The sequence below is a fragment of the Bos indicus genome, chromosome 28 (assembly GCF_029378745.1).
Source record: "Bos indicus isolate NIAB-ARS_2022 breed Sahiwal x Tharparkar chromosome 28, NIAB-ARS_B.indTharparkar_mat_pri_1.0, whole genome shotgun sequence".
Taxonomy (NCBI): domain Eukaryota; kingdom Metazoa; phylum Chordata; class Mammalia; order Artiodactyla; family Bovidae; genus Bos; species Bos indicus.
The window spans coordinates 28,694,506-28,706,784 of NC_091787.1; the positions used below are offsets into that span (position 1 = coordinate 28,694,506).

Genomic DNA, 12,279 nt, shown 5'->3' on the forward strand with positions numbered 1-12,279 from the left:
TCTATCTATGTCTATCAAGTTAATTTTTAAACTCACCACTTCAAAGTTAGAGACATTAAAACTCTATCCCTAAATACTTCAATAATATTTTCCTATATAGCTACAATACCATTGTTATACTTACTCAATAGCAATTTCCTAATATCTTCCAATACTATTAATAGTACATATTCAAACGTCCATAAAACATATAGCTGGTTTTTCAAACAAGGATCCACACAAAAATGATGTATCTTTGGTATTTTCTGAAGTCTCTCTAAAATGGTTTCTTCACATATGACCTTTTTCTCCCCTGACAACCCTAATCTTATTAGCTATACATAACAAAATTTGGAAAAGGCAATGGCACCCCACTTCAGTACTCTTGCCTGGAAAATCCCACGGATGGAGGAGCCTGGTAGGCTGCAGTCCATGGGGTCGCTAAGTCGGACACGACTGAGTGACTTCACTTTTACTTTTCACTTTCATGCATTGGAGAAGGAAATGGCAACCCACTCCAGTGTTCTTGCCTGGAGAATCCCAGGGACGGGGGAGCCTGGTGGGCTGCCATCTGTGGGGTCAGACAGAGTCGGACACGACTGAAGTGACTTAGCAACAACATAAAATTTATCCACATCCAGTAGAATGGCATTTATTTATTATCCTTGTGCACTACTAAAGGGAACGTAAGATGGTGCAGCCACTACAAAAAATAGTATGGCAATTCTTCAAAAAATTAAACAGAATTACTATATGATTCAGCAATCCCACTCTGGTGTATATATCCAAAATAACTGAAAACAGGGACTTGAATAGGTCTTTATACATCCATGCTCATAGCAGCATTTTTCACAACAGCCAAAAGGCAGAAGCAACCCAAGTGTTCATGAACATGAATAGATAAACAAAATGTGGTGTACAAGTACAATGGAATATTACTCAGCCTTAAAAAGAACGAAATCCTGAAACATGCTACAACATGTATGAATTTTGATGACATTACGCTAACTAAAATAAATCAGTCAGAAAAAGATCTGAGTCGTGTGTGTGTGTGTGTGTGTGCCCGCGAGCACGCCCAGGTGCTCAGTCACACCCAACTTTGCGACCCTATGGACTACAGCCCACCAGGCTTCTCTGCCCATGGGACTTTTCAGGCAAGAATACAGAAGTGGGCTGCCATTTCCTACTCCAGGGGATCTTCCCAACCTAGGGATCAAACTTGTGTCTCTTGCCTCTTCTGCATTGGCAAGTGGACTCTTTATCAGTGAGCCACCTGGGAGGCCACATAAGGCACACAGATAGTCAAAGTCACGGACTGAAAGCAGAACTGTGGTTGCCAGGAGTTAGATGGATGAGGCACTGGAGTTGTCATTTAGTGGACGCAGCATTTCACTTCTGCAAGATGAAATAGTTCCTGAAAGGGACGACGGTTTCACAATAACCTGAATGTACTTAATACCACTAAGTGAGAGTGAGAGTCGCTCAGTCGTGTCTCTTTGTGACCCTATGGACCATACAGTCCATGGAATTCTCCAGGCCAGAATACTGGAGTGGGTAGCCTTTCCCTTCTCCAGGGGATCTTCCCAACCCAGGGGTCAAACCCAGGTCTCCTGCATTGCAGGTGGATTCTTTACCAGCCGAGCCACAAGGGAAGCGCAAACTGTACACTTAAAACTGGTTAATATGGTAATTTGTGTGTGTGTGTATTCCACCACAATTCTAAAAATTGGAAAAAGAAAGAAAACTCTGATACATCCTACAACAGGCATGAGAATCTTTAGTTCAGTTCAGTTTAGTCACTCAGTCATCTCTGACTCTTTGCGACCCCATGAATTGCAGCACACCAGTCCTCCCTGTCCATCACCAACTCCCGGACTTCACTCAAACTCACGTCCATCGAGTCGGTGATGCCATCCAGCCATCTCATCCTCTGTCGTCCCCTTCTCCTCCTGCCCCCAATCCCTCCCAGCATCAGAGTCTTTTCCAATGAGTCAACTCTTCGCATGAGGTGGCCAAAGTACTGGAGTTTCAGCTTCAGCATCATTCCTTCCAATGAACACCCAGGACTGATCTCCTTTAGAATGGACTGGTTGGATCTCCTTGCAGTCCAAGGGACTCTCAAGAGTCTTCTCCAATACCACAGTTCAAAAGCATCAATTCTTCGGTGCTCAGCTTTCTTCACAGTCCAACTCTCACATCCATACATGACTACTAGAAAAACCATAGCCTTGACAAGACGGACTTTTGTTAGCAAAGTAATGTCTCTGCTTTTGAATATGCTATCTAGGTTGGTCCTAACTTTCCTTCCGAGGAGTAGCGTTTTTTAATTTCATGGCTGCAATCACCATCTGCAGTGATTTTGGAGCCCAGAAAAATAAAGTCTGACATTCTTTCCACTGTTTCCCCATCTATTTCCCATGAAATGATGGGACTGGATGCCATGATCTTCATTTTCTGAATGTTGAGCTTTAAGCCAACTTTTTCACTCTCCTCTTTCACTTTCATCAAGAGGCTTTTTAGTTCCTCTTCACTTTCTGCCATAAGGGTGGTGTCATCTGCATATCTGAGGTTATTGATATTTCTCCCGGCAATCTTGATTCCAGCTTGTGCTTCTTCCAGCCCAGCGTTTCTCATGATGTACTCTGCATATAAGTTAAATATGCAGGGTGACAATATATAGCCTTGATGTACTCCTTTTCCTATTTGGAACCAGTCTATTGTTCCATGTCCAGTTCTAACTGTTGCTTTCTGACCTGTATAACCTTTAAGTCTTACATTAGGTGAAACACGTCAATCACAAAAAGGCAAATACTGTATGATTCCACATACATGATGAACCTATAGCAGAAACAGAAAGTAATAAGCTGAGGCCAGAGATTGGTGGGGAGAAGGAAGGAGAGATTTATTTTTTAATGAGTATAAAAGTTTTCTGCTTGAGAAGAAGAAAAAAATTCCAGAAATGAATGGTGGTGGTAATTGCACAACAGTGCAGATACACCTTATGCCTCTCAATTGTATACTTTTAAATGTCTTTTTAAACAATAAATTTTTAAAAACAGTGGTAAAATAGACACAAAATTTACCATTTTAAGGTTATATTAAATATATTCACCACATTATGCAAACATAGCACAATCCTAATTTTTTAACAGGACACCTGAATTGTATTTCTCAAACTCTGGATTTATCTAATGGCTGCCTTGTAGCATGGTTTAAATATTTCTCTAGTCCTTTTATTTCCTGTAAACTAGAAGTTACACCTGAAAGTTTGATCAGAGTAAAATTAAGTACTTCAAGCAAGAACTCATCATAGATCATTTTGTATATTTCATAAGCCTTGGCTTAAGTTTTCTTCTTCCAGGTCTAACCTGCCATTAATAACATCAAGTCTGTCTTTCATCTCAGCCATTGTAGTTTCCACCTATAGCTTTGCTTCTGTTGTCGTTCAGTTGCTAAGTCGTGTCTGACTGTGACCCCATGGACTGAAGCATGCCAGGTTCCTCTACCCTTCTTTATCTCTTGGAGTTTGCTCAAATTCATATCCATTAAGTTGGTGATGTTATCTGTACCTTCCATGTTTCTAATTAACACATTCAATCTTTCTTCTAGCTTTTTAAGCATATGGAACAGTTATAAAAAACTGTTTTACCTCCCTCTCCACTAATTCTATCACCCATGTCACTTCTGTTTCAGTTTTTCTTTTTCTTTTTCATTATGAGTCATATTTTCCTGCTCCTTTGCATTCCTAGTAATTTCTGATTGGATGCCAGACACTGTGAATTTTACATTTTTGGGTGCTGGATATTTTTGTATTCCTGAACCTATTCTTGAGCTTGGTTCTGGGACACGAATAAATTACTTGGAAAGAGTTTGACTGTTCAAGTCTCGCTTTTAAATTTTTTAGGTTAGGCCAAAGCAGTATTTAGATTAAAGCTAATTTACCTCACTACTGAGGCAAAACTGTTCGGAGTACACAAGTCCCCATTTACTTGCAGTTTGGCTCTTTGTGGTTTCCATTACCCATGGTCAACACTGACCCAAGAATATTAAATGCAAAATTCCAGAAATAAACAATTCAGAAGTTTTAAATTGTGTGCTCTTCTGAGTAGCCTGATTAAAAATCTCACTGTCGTGTTCCATGCCCCATTCGCTGTCCTGCCAGCTCCCCATGTGAATCATCCTTTTGATTGCCTTATTTGATCCTCAATAACTCTGAGGTTTCTCTGATTCCAAAGCCATTGCTCTTAACCATTATGCTTCCTTACCATTTCAGGAATTATTAGGATAGAAAGTCAAATGATATCAACCTTAAGTTGAAAATCAAATTATGAAACTACTTAATTCAAATGCTATCACAGATTACAGGCCTGAGAAAATTGGTAATGCTGCTTTATTTGAAACACATTACAATAGAATCTACTTGATCATTTTTAAAAACACAATTTTCAAATCTAAAAGGAAGTTTTATTTGAACAAGGAAAGGACATGATTGAAATGAAAATGAACTATCACCTGAAACTAGAAAATGTAGATTTAAGTGTATTTATAGTATTCACAACAGTTCTGTCAAATAGAATATGTCAGGATGAAAGAAAGGTTTTCTATCTGCACTGTTCAACACAGTAGCCACTAGTTATCTGTGGCTACTGAGCATCTGAAGCGTCTTTAGTAAAAGTAATAAACTGATTTTTAATTTTAATTATCATAAAATTTAGTTATAAGTCATCTGTCTCCACCACTAGACTGTGAGCTCCTTAATGAGTAGAATATGTTTTATTTCTCTCTTTCTAGTGCTTAGGCACATATTAGGAAAAGAAAATAATTGATGTGTGGCAGAACGTGTGGATAGAATTTTCTAGGAATGTCCAAGTAAATTCTCTAAATGCATCAGTCTGATAAAGGTTACAGAATGCAGACTTAATCTATTAAATTATATCTTACTTCTACTCTGATTTTTAAAGCAGATAAAATATCGTAATTACTCATTTATTCACCAAACGTGTTCTGAGCTTGTATATAAGACAGGTACTCTGTTGAGTGTTCAGGAGATGATGGTGAATAAGCCTTGTTTATGGCATCAAGAATCACTCATTCTCTAGGAAAATACATACAACTGCTCCACAAAATAAGAAGAGTATTTTTAAAAAAATAAATATGGGAACCACCAAGGCAAATAACCACCTGAGAGTGGAGGGAAATACACAAACTGAAGAACAACTCATTAATCTAATCTGAAGATGAATAATAACTCACCAGTTGGAAGATGGTAGGATGGTGAAGAGGCATTCTAAGTACAACAAACAGCCCAAGTAAAGGCATAATGACACAAAAAGGCACAAATCGTATGGGGAACAAAAAGTAGTTCACTATGACTAGAACATGGGAGAAGGAACAGGAAGAGAAGGTAGAAAGATGAAGTTATATTACAGCTAGATTCTAATGCCCTTCACGTGCCATGTTACAGAATGCTCATTTAATCCTACTAGGATAGTGGACAAATTTCACATGTTTAGTTTTTAAAAACGTAAACTTTAGCTTGCTGGTTTAAGTCCAATAACTCCAATGAACAAACTTTAAAATGAAAAATCTGAACTGTAAGTAGAGCTTATAAATAGACATCAGTAACTGTCTGACTCTGAACAAGCAAGATTATTAAGATAGGCATTTTAAGTTTTAAATGACCAATTTTTTTTTTTTTTAATTTTATTTTATTTTTAAACTTTACATAATTGTATTAGTTTTGCCAAATATCAAAATGAATCCACCACAGGCCAATTTAAAACAAAATCATTTTGAAGGAAAATGCAAACCTTACTTGTATGCTTCACATGAATGATAAGGATTTATCTCTTAAAGATTTCCATGAAGTTTTCTTTTTCTCATACTCAGTAACCCTATTTTAAATTTATTATTGTTGGCGAGGAATCCTTACAATTTGCAAAAACACAAAACTGATTACTCTGTTAGTTTAGGGGGAAAAAATTAATCCAGCTCTAGCTGATTATTTTCTCATTAATAGGGCCAACACCTCTCTGCCCAATGTAGCAGTATTTAAACTCCCACCCCCAGATCATTAATGATATTTGATGTCAATCAGTTCTCACAGTTGTTCAGTTCCACAGTTGCCTCTTCTGGTTTTTCAAGTAACATTCTAAACTGCTATCTCTTCCACCTGCAGGTGTCCAGTATATCATGTTCTCAAAGTATTACTGTTTTGCAGGAGTATTATCCTGAACTTATTTAAAAGGAACAAGCTATCTTCCTCTTACTGACCTTTACTGAGCTCAGAGTTTGTGTAAAATTTACTCAATACATTTCCCCATCCTGACATTTATACCTGAATTAAGCAATTTTTATTTTTGTGTGTTTTTTTTTTTATTTAAGTATAGTTGATTTACAATGTTGGGTTAGTTTCAAGTGTACAGCAAAGTGATTCAGCTATACATAAATATATTTTTTTAAGATTCTTTCCCACTATAGGTTATTACAAGATACTGAATATAGGTCCTTGATATTTATCTATTTTATATATTAGTATGTATCTGTTTTTCCTGTGGTCATGTATGGATGTGAGAGTTGGACTGTGAAGAAGGCTGAGCGCCGAAGAATTGATGCTTTTGAACTGTGGTGTTGGAGAAGACTCTTGAGAGTCCCTTGGACCGCAAGGAGATCCAACCAATCCATTCTGAAGGAGATCAGCCCTGGGATTTCTTTGGAAGGAATGATGCTAAAGCTGAAACTCCAGTACTTTGGCCACCTCATGCGAAGAGTTGACTCATTGGAAAAGACTCTGATGCTGGGAGGGATTGGGGGCAAGAGGAGAAGGGGACGACAGAGGATGAGATGGCTGGATGGCATCACTGACTCGATGGATGTGAGTCTGAGTGAACTCCGGGAGTTGGTGATGGACAGGGAGGCCTGGTGTGCTGCAATTCATGGGGTCGTAAAGAGTCGGACACAACTGAGCAATTGATCTGATCTGATCTGATGTATCTGTTAATCCCAAACTCCTAATTTATCTCCCCCCACCACTTCACTATCCCCTTTGGTAACCCTACGTTTGTTATCTATGTCTGTGAGTCTATTTCTGTTTTCTAAATAAGTTAATCTATATCATTTTTTTTAGATTCCACATACAAATGGTATCATATGATACTTGTTTTTCCCTGTCCTACTTCACTTAATACAATAAACTCTGGGCCCATCCATGTTGCTGCAAATGGCATTATTTCATTCTTTTTTATGGCTGAGAAATATTCCACAATACACATACATCCCACATCTTCCTATCCATTCATCTATCGTCACCTATCAGTGAACATTTAGGTTGCTTCCATGTCTTGGCTATTATAAACAGTGCTGCTATGAACACTGGGGTGCATGCATCTTTTTGAATTAAGAGTTTTCTCCGGACGTGCATTCAGGAGTGAGATTGCTGAATCATATGGTAGTTCTACTTTGTTATTTAAGGAAACTCCATGTTGTTCTCTTCAGTGGCTGTATCAATTTACATCCCCAAGGATAGTGTAGGAGGGTTCCCCTTTCTCCACACCCTCTCCAGCATCTATTATTTGTAGATTTTTAATTTTTTGGCCATGCCCTACAGTTTGCAGGATCTTAGTTCCTGGACCAGGGATTGAACTTGGGCCCATAACAGTAAAAGAGCTGAGTCCTAATCACTGGACCACCAGGGAATTCCCTAAACTTTTTAATGATGGCCATTCTGACTGGTGTGAGGTGATACCTCATTGTAGTTTTGATTTGCATTTCTCTAATACTTCGTGATATTGAGCATTTTTTCATGTGCCTGTTGGTCATCTGTGAGTATTCTTCAGAGAAATGTCTATTTAAGTATGCTCATTTTTCAATTGGGTTGTTTTGGGTTTTTTTTTTATATGAAGCTGTATAAGCCTAAGCAATCTTTACAAATTGGGCAGTCTGCTAATAATTGTGTAGCTTAAACAAAGTTTTCTAGTTTATTGCTATATATGCAACATGCAATTTAAAACCCGCTAAAATCCAGACAAACTGAATAAAGAACTTAATTCCTCTAACATCTATCTATTTTAAACTCTCTGGGCTAAACATTCTCCAGTTGGGAAAATAAATTCTTTTTAGACATTATGTTTTGTTATTGTCACTGTTAACAATCACATTTAGGGACTTCCCTGGTGGTTCAGCAGCCTAGACTCTGTGATCCCGATGCAGGGGGCCTGGGTTTGGTCCCTGATCAGGGAACTGGTTCCCACATGGCGCAACTAAAATTCCATGTGCCACAACTAAAAAAGGTCCCGTGTGCCACAGCTGAGACCTGGCGTGGCCAAATAAATACATAAATAATTGAAAAACACAACAATCACATTTATGAGAATCTGCTAAATTCCAGGCACTTGGCATATATTAATTAATCCTTAAAAAATCCCTATGAGATATTACTATTTTCATTGCAAATAAACTCAAATTCTGAGAGATTAAGTAACTTACTCAACATCAAGAAGTGATGGAGTTGAGTTTTAGAATAGAGACCTGTCTGCCTAAACTAAAGCCTGTGCCACCAGTGTTAGCAAGTACAGTTCAAACAACCACTCAATTGAGCTACTAACATCTTCTATATGAAAACAAGAAAGTGGAGTAAACAATACGCTGCATCAATTATATTTGCTCTTAAAATATAATGAATCATCAGAATAATCCATGAAGATACAAAACAAGATACTAATGTTAACTATAATTTTAAAGTTAACACTCAGTAACAGCAATTAGTGACAATTATTTATTTCTTAAACAATGCTCAAAATTAAGTAGTTTCTATACAGATTTTTGAATATGAAATAATTAAAGAATCAAGTATGTAATCATATTTACTACATATACTTAAATACTTAAAACATTTATTTACTATTTATAAACTGCAGTTTATATAATCAAGTTCACACACAACAAAAAATGCTTACCAATAATCAATTTTAACAAACTGGCCAAATATACAACATATTTAAAGTTGGAAAATCTGAGTACTCCAGAGCATGGGTACTTATACATGTAATAACAATACAAATAGGTGCACTCAAAGAGTTCAAATTTCAAGTTCTATAAATTAATAGTAGACATTTTAAAAAGGAAAAATCAACATGCAAACTGTAAAAAATAATTTATATTGGGAAAGGAAAGCAGTTAATTTTTTTAAATACATGTAAAATTATTTTAGTGAACATATGCTATTACTACCTGCCCAGCAATCTTTCTCCCTTCTCCAGGAAATGACACTTCAATTTTCCTTTGGGAACTATATGTCACCTACCCTTAATTCATGTGCTTTTAAACTGTATCTCCCTCCATCCTACTCCACAGTGGGAAGAAGAACCAATTCTGACCACCCACGGCATTCCATCTGTCTGGTCACAGAGATTGTCTCTAGGATGGGCGATGACCCAAGTAAGGCCACAGAGTAGTTTGCTATTGTAACAGAATTCTATTATAATAGAATCAGAAAAAGGGAAATTTTCTCTCTTCTGGAGTTTCTGAGGTTGTAGGATGTAAGCCCAGTGCTATCAATGCCATCTTTCCCAGGGAGTCTGACCCCAAACTCAACTTCTCCACACTGATGCCCAACCCAAAGCAAGAGGAAGTAGTGGTTACTTGTTGGCATGGGAAAAGATAAATTAGGATTTCAAGTTTCAGTGTTGTATTTCTTATAATGTTTCTGTTTTTCAAAAATAAATGCATATTACTTTTATAATAGGAAATATAAAATATTTAAAAATACTACCCCTGTATTTTCTTCTCAACTATTCTGAGATAGCAATATTTAATGTCTTAAAAAGCATTAGTAATTTTCTCAGAATTTACTTAAGTGAGTAAAAATCTACTTAAAAACAATAGACTTTTTCCCTTAGCATAAAATCAAGCCATTTTCCTTTCTGGTGGGGGAAAAAAAAAGTTGTGAGTAAACTTTTTAAAAAGTTAGTTCTCTTTTAAAGGAAATATTAAAAAAAAATTATACTCAAGGGCAGTCCAGTGGTTAAGACTCCATGCTTCCAACGTAAGGGGCGCAGGTTCCATCCCTGGCTGGGGACCTAAGATCCCACATGCCACGTGACGTGGCCAAACAAAAAACTACTCCATGTGGAAAAAAATTGGTAAACATTTACAAGTGTCGCAGTCATTGTAAAAATTGGTCAAGATGGAAAAAGTGGCCAAATTAGGTGTAATAACTTTGTCAATTACTCAGTCCTGTGTTTCTGAATAATATAAAATCTGAAGGGTCAATTAAGTCTTTCAGTTATTATTTTACATAATACTGCATTATAGGATAAATTACATACCATTGTTAAACACAGGAAAGTCAGTCTCAAGAGTTACCTCTTGGGAATGCAAAGTCTATGCTACATAGTAAATGTTCTCTAGATTATAAACGAAGATAGCAATACACTCTTTTGTTCTCTTGCTCATATTAGTTTCTGTCATTTTCCTTTTCTCCCCAAGTACACAACCAACCCCTGAATCTTTACTTTGTGTTAGCATTACTTTGTGTCTTATAACCTTCAGTAAGGTCACTGAGGGTTTCCTATGTGGTTCAGTGGTAGAGAATCCGCCAGCAATGCAGGAGACACAGGTTAAATACCTGGGTCTGGAAGATCCCCTGGAGAAGGAAATGGCAACTCCCTCCAGTAATCTCGCCTGGAAAATCCTATGGACATAAGAGCCTGGTGAGCTACAGTCCATGGGGTCTCAAAGAGTCCCACACAACTCAGCTACTAAAAGGACACTGAGAGCAGCTGGAAGCCAGAGCCACGTTTTCACAAACAAGGGAGTGAGTTCTAAAAAGGTTTTAGGATGAGACAATATTTAAGAAACTCAACACCGTAGGCAACGCCAAGAGGATAATGGGACGGTCAACGTGGCCAACACCTAAGTCTCAAGATGCTGACATTTTATTAATTTGTCATATCGTTTAATGAAACCTAAACTCTCCAACAGCTATCAACCCCAAACTGTTTCATTCCTTTCTCTTGCTAGATCACGTGCACCTGTGACTCAAAGGAATATTTTACCATAAACAAAGGTATACCTGAGAAACTGCCCCCAAATTCACAGACACATCTACTTATAAAACAGAAAGTAAATATGTCTTTCCAAGTACCACAAAGAGAATAAAGTATTTTACTCTAGTCCTAACTATAAACTGGTTATTCTACATATACGCGCAAGTATCTACAATACTTTTTAGGCATCTGAAAGAGAAGATAAAGAAACCATACTACTACACAGGGAGGAACTCAAAAAGTAGTTCGGTTTAAACTCTTCTTCCAACATTTTTACACTGAGTCAATAACGCCCGGCTCATTCTCAAAACATCGTATTGCGGACCAGGATAGGATAGTGAGAAGGAAACTTGAGAGAGAATGGGTAAGACACTGGGAAAGATAAAAACTGAACGGTCCAGGAAACCTGCACTTTGTTTTGTCCCTTCAGGTCCCCATTTATTTTTCCACTTTTTTCATTTCAGTGATTAAAACTTCCCCTCATCAGAGACCTAACTATAAGCTCCCCACCCACTTCCAACCACATCCCCAGATGCCAAGGATGGTCCCTGGTCGCCTGTGAGAAGAGGGACGTCGGCGCTCAACTGAACCCTGCCGCTGGGAACTCGGAAGTAGAAGTTCTCCCGGGACAGGCAGAAGGGACTGGGAGAAGTGAAGGAAAGCTGAGGAAGCGAAGCAGGCAGGACTAAGGACTGGTCTCAAGCCCCAGTCTGGACACATCAGGGGGAGACAGCTGTCCCGCTCGACCAGAGAAGTCGCCTGACCCCAAAGCAGACAAACGGCTGGCCCCAGAGGTCTGGTCTCTAAAGCTGTTTCGCATCCGCCTTCCTTTCGCCTTCCCTAAAAGGCTGTCTCCTCAAACCTTCACAGTCCCAGGACTCACCCGTCCACGCCTGAGCTGCAGTTGCTTCTCCGTCAAAGCCGCCCACCTCCGAACACCATGGAGACGAAGAAACAGCCAAGACAAGCCTCCACTTCCACCACCCACCCTCACGTGACTCTCCTAGTCGCTGGGCCTTTCGGGATCGTGGTGAAATTCGTGTGGGAGGAGCACGGAGGAAAAGGGGTGGGGAGAGGCCCGGAAGCAGCCCGCCCCGCCCGGACCCCGCCCCGGCCTCGGGCCCCGCCCTAGCCTCGGCTCCGCCCCCCGCAGTATTTAGGAGCGAAGGTAGGCTGTCACCGAGACGCTCGCTGGTTTTTGCTCTGTGCATTCTACCTTTATCGCCCTCACTCCCCGACACACAAGTATAGGAAT

General features: G+C 38.8%; 1 protein-coding gene across 2 annotated transcripts in view; it reads right to left on the minus strand.

The window, feature by feature from the left end:
* Window positions 1–12,066, minus strand: part of MICU1 (mitochondrial calcium uptake 1) — a 218,243-nt gene extending 206,177 nt beyond the window's left edge. Inside the window, exon 1 of one of the 2 annotated variants that reach the window (XM_019953951.2) lies at window positions 11,908–12,066. The gene's annotated coding sequence lies outside the window, so the exon portion shown is untranslated. Of the gene's footprint in view, window positions 1–10,603; window positions 10,623–11,907 lie in introns of those variants that run through there. The other variant, XM_070782354.1, reaches the window with a different exon arrangement.
* Between the last annotated feature and the right edge of the window lie 213 nt (window positions 12,067–12,279).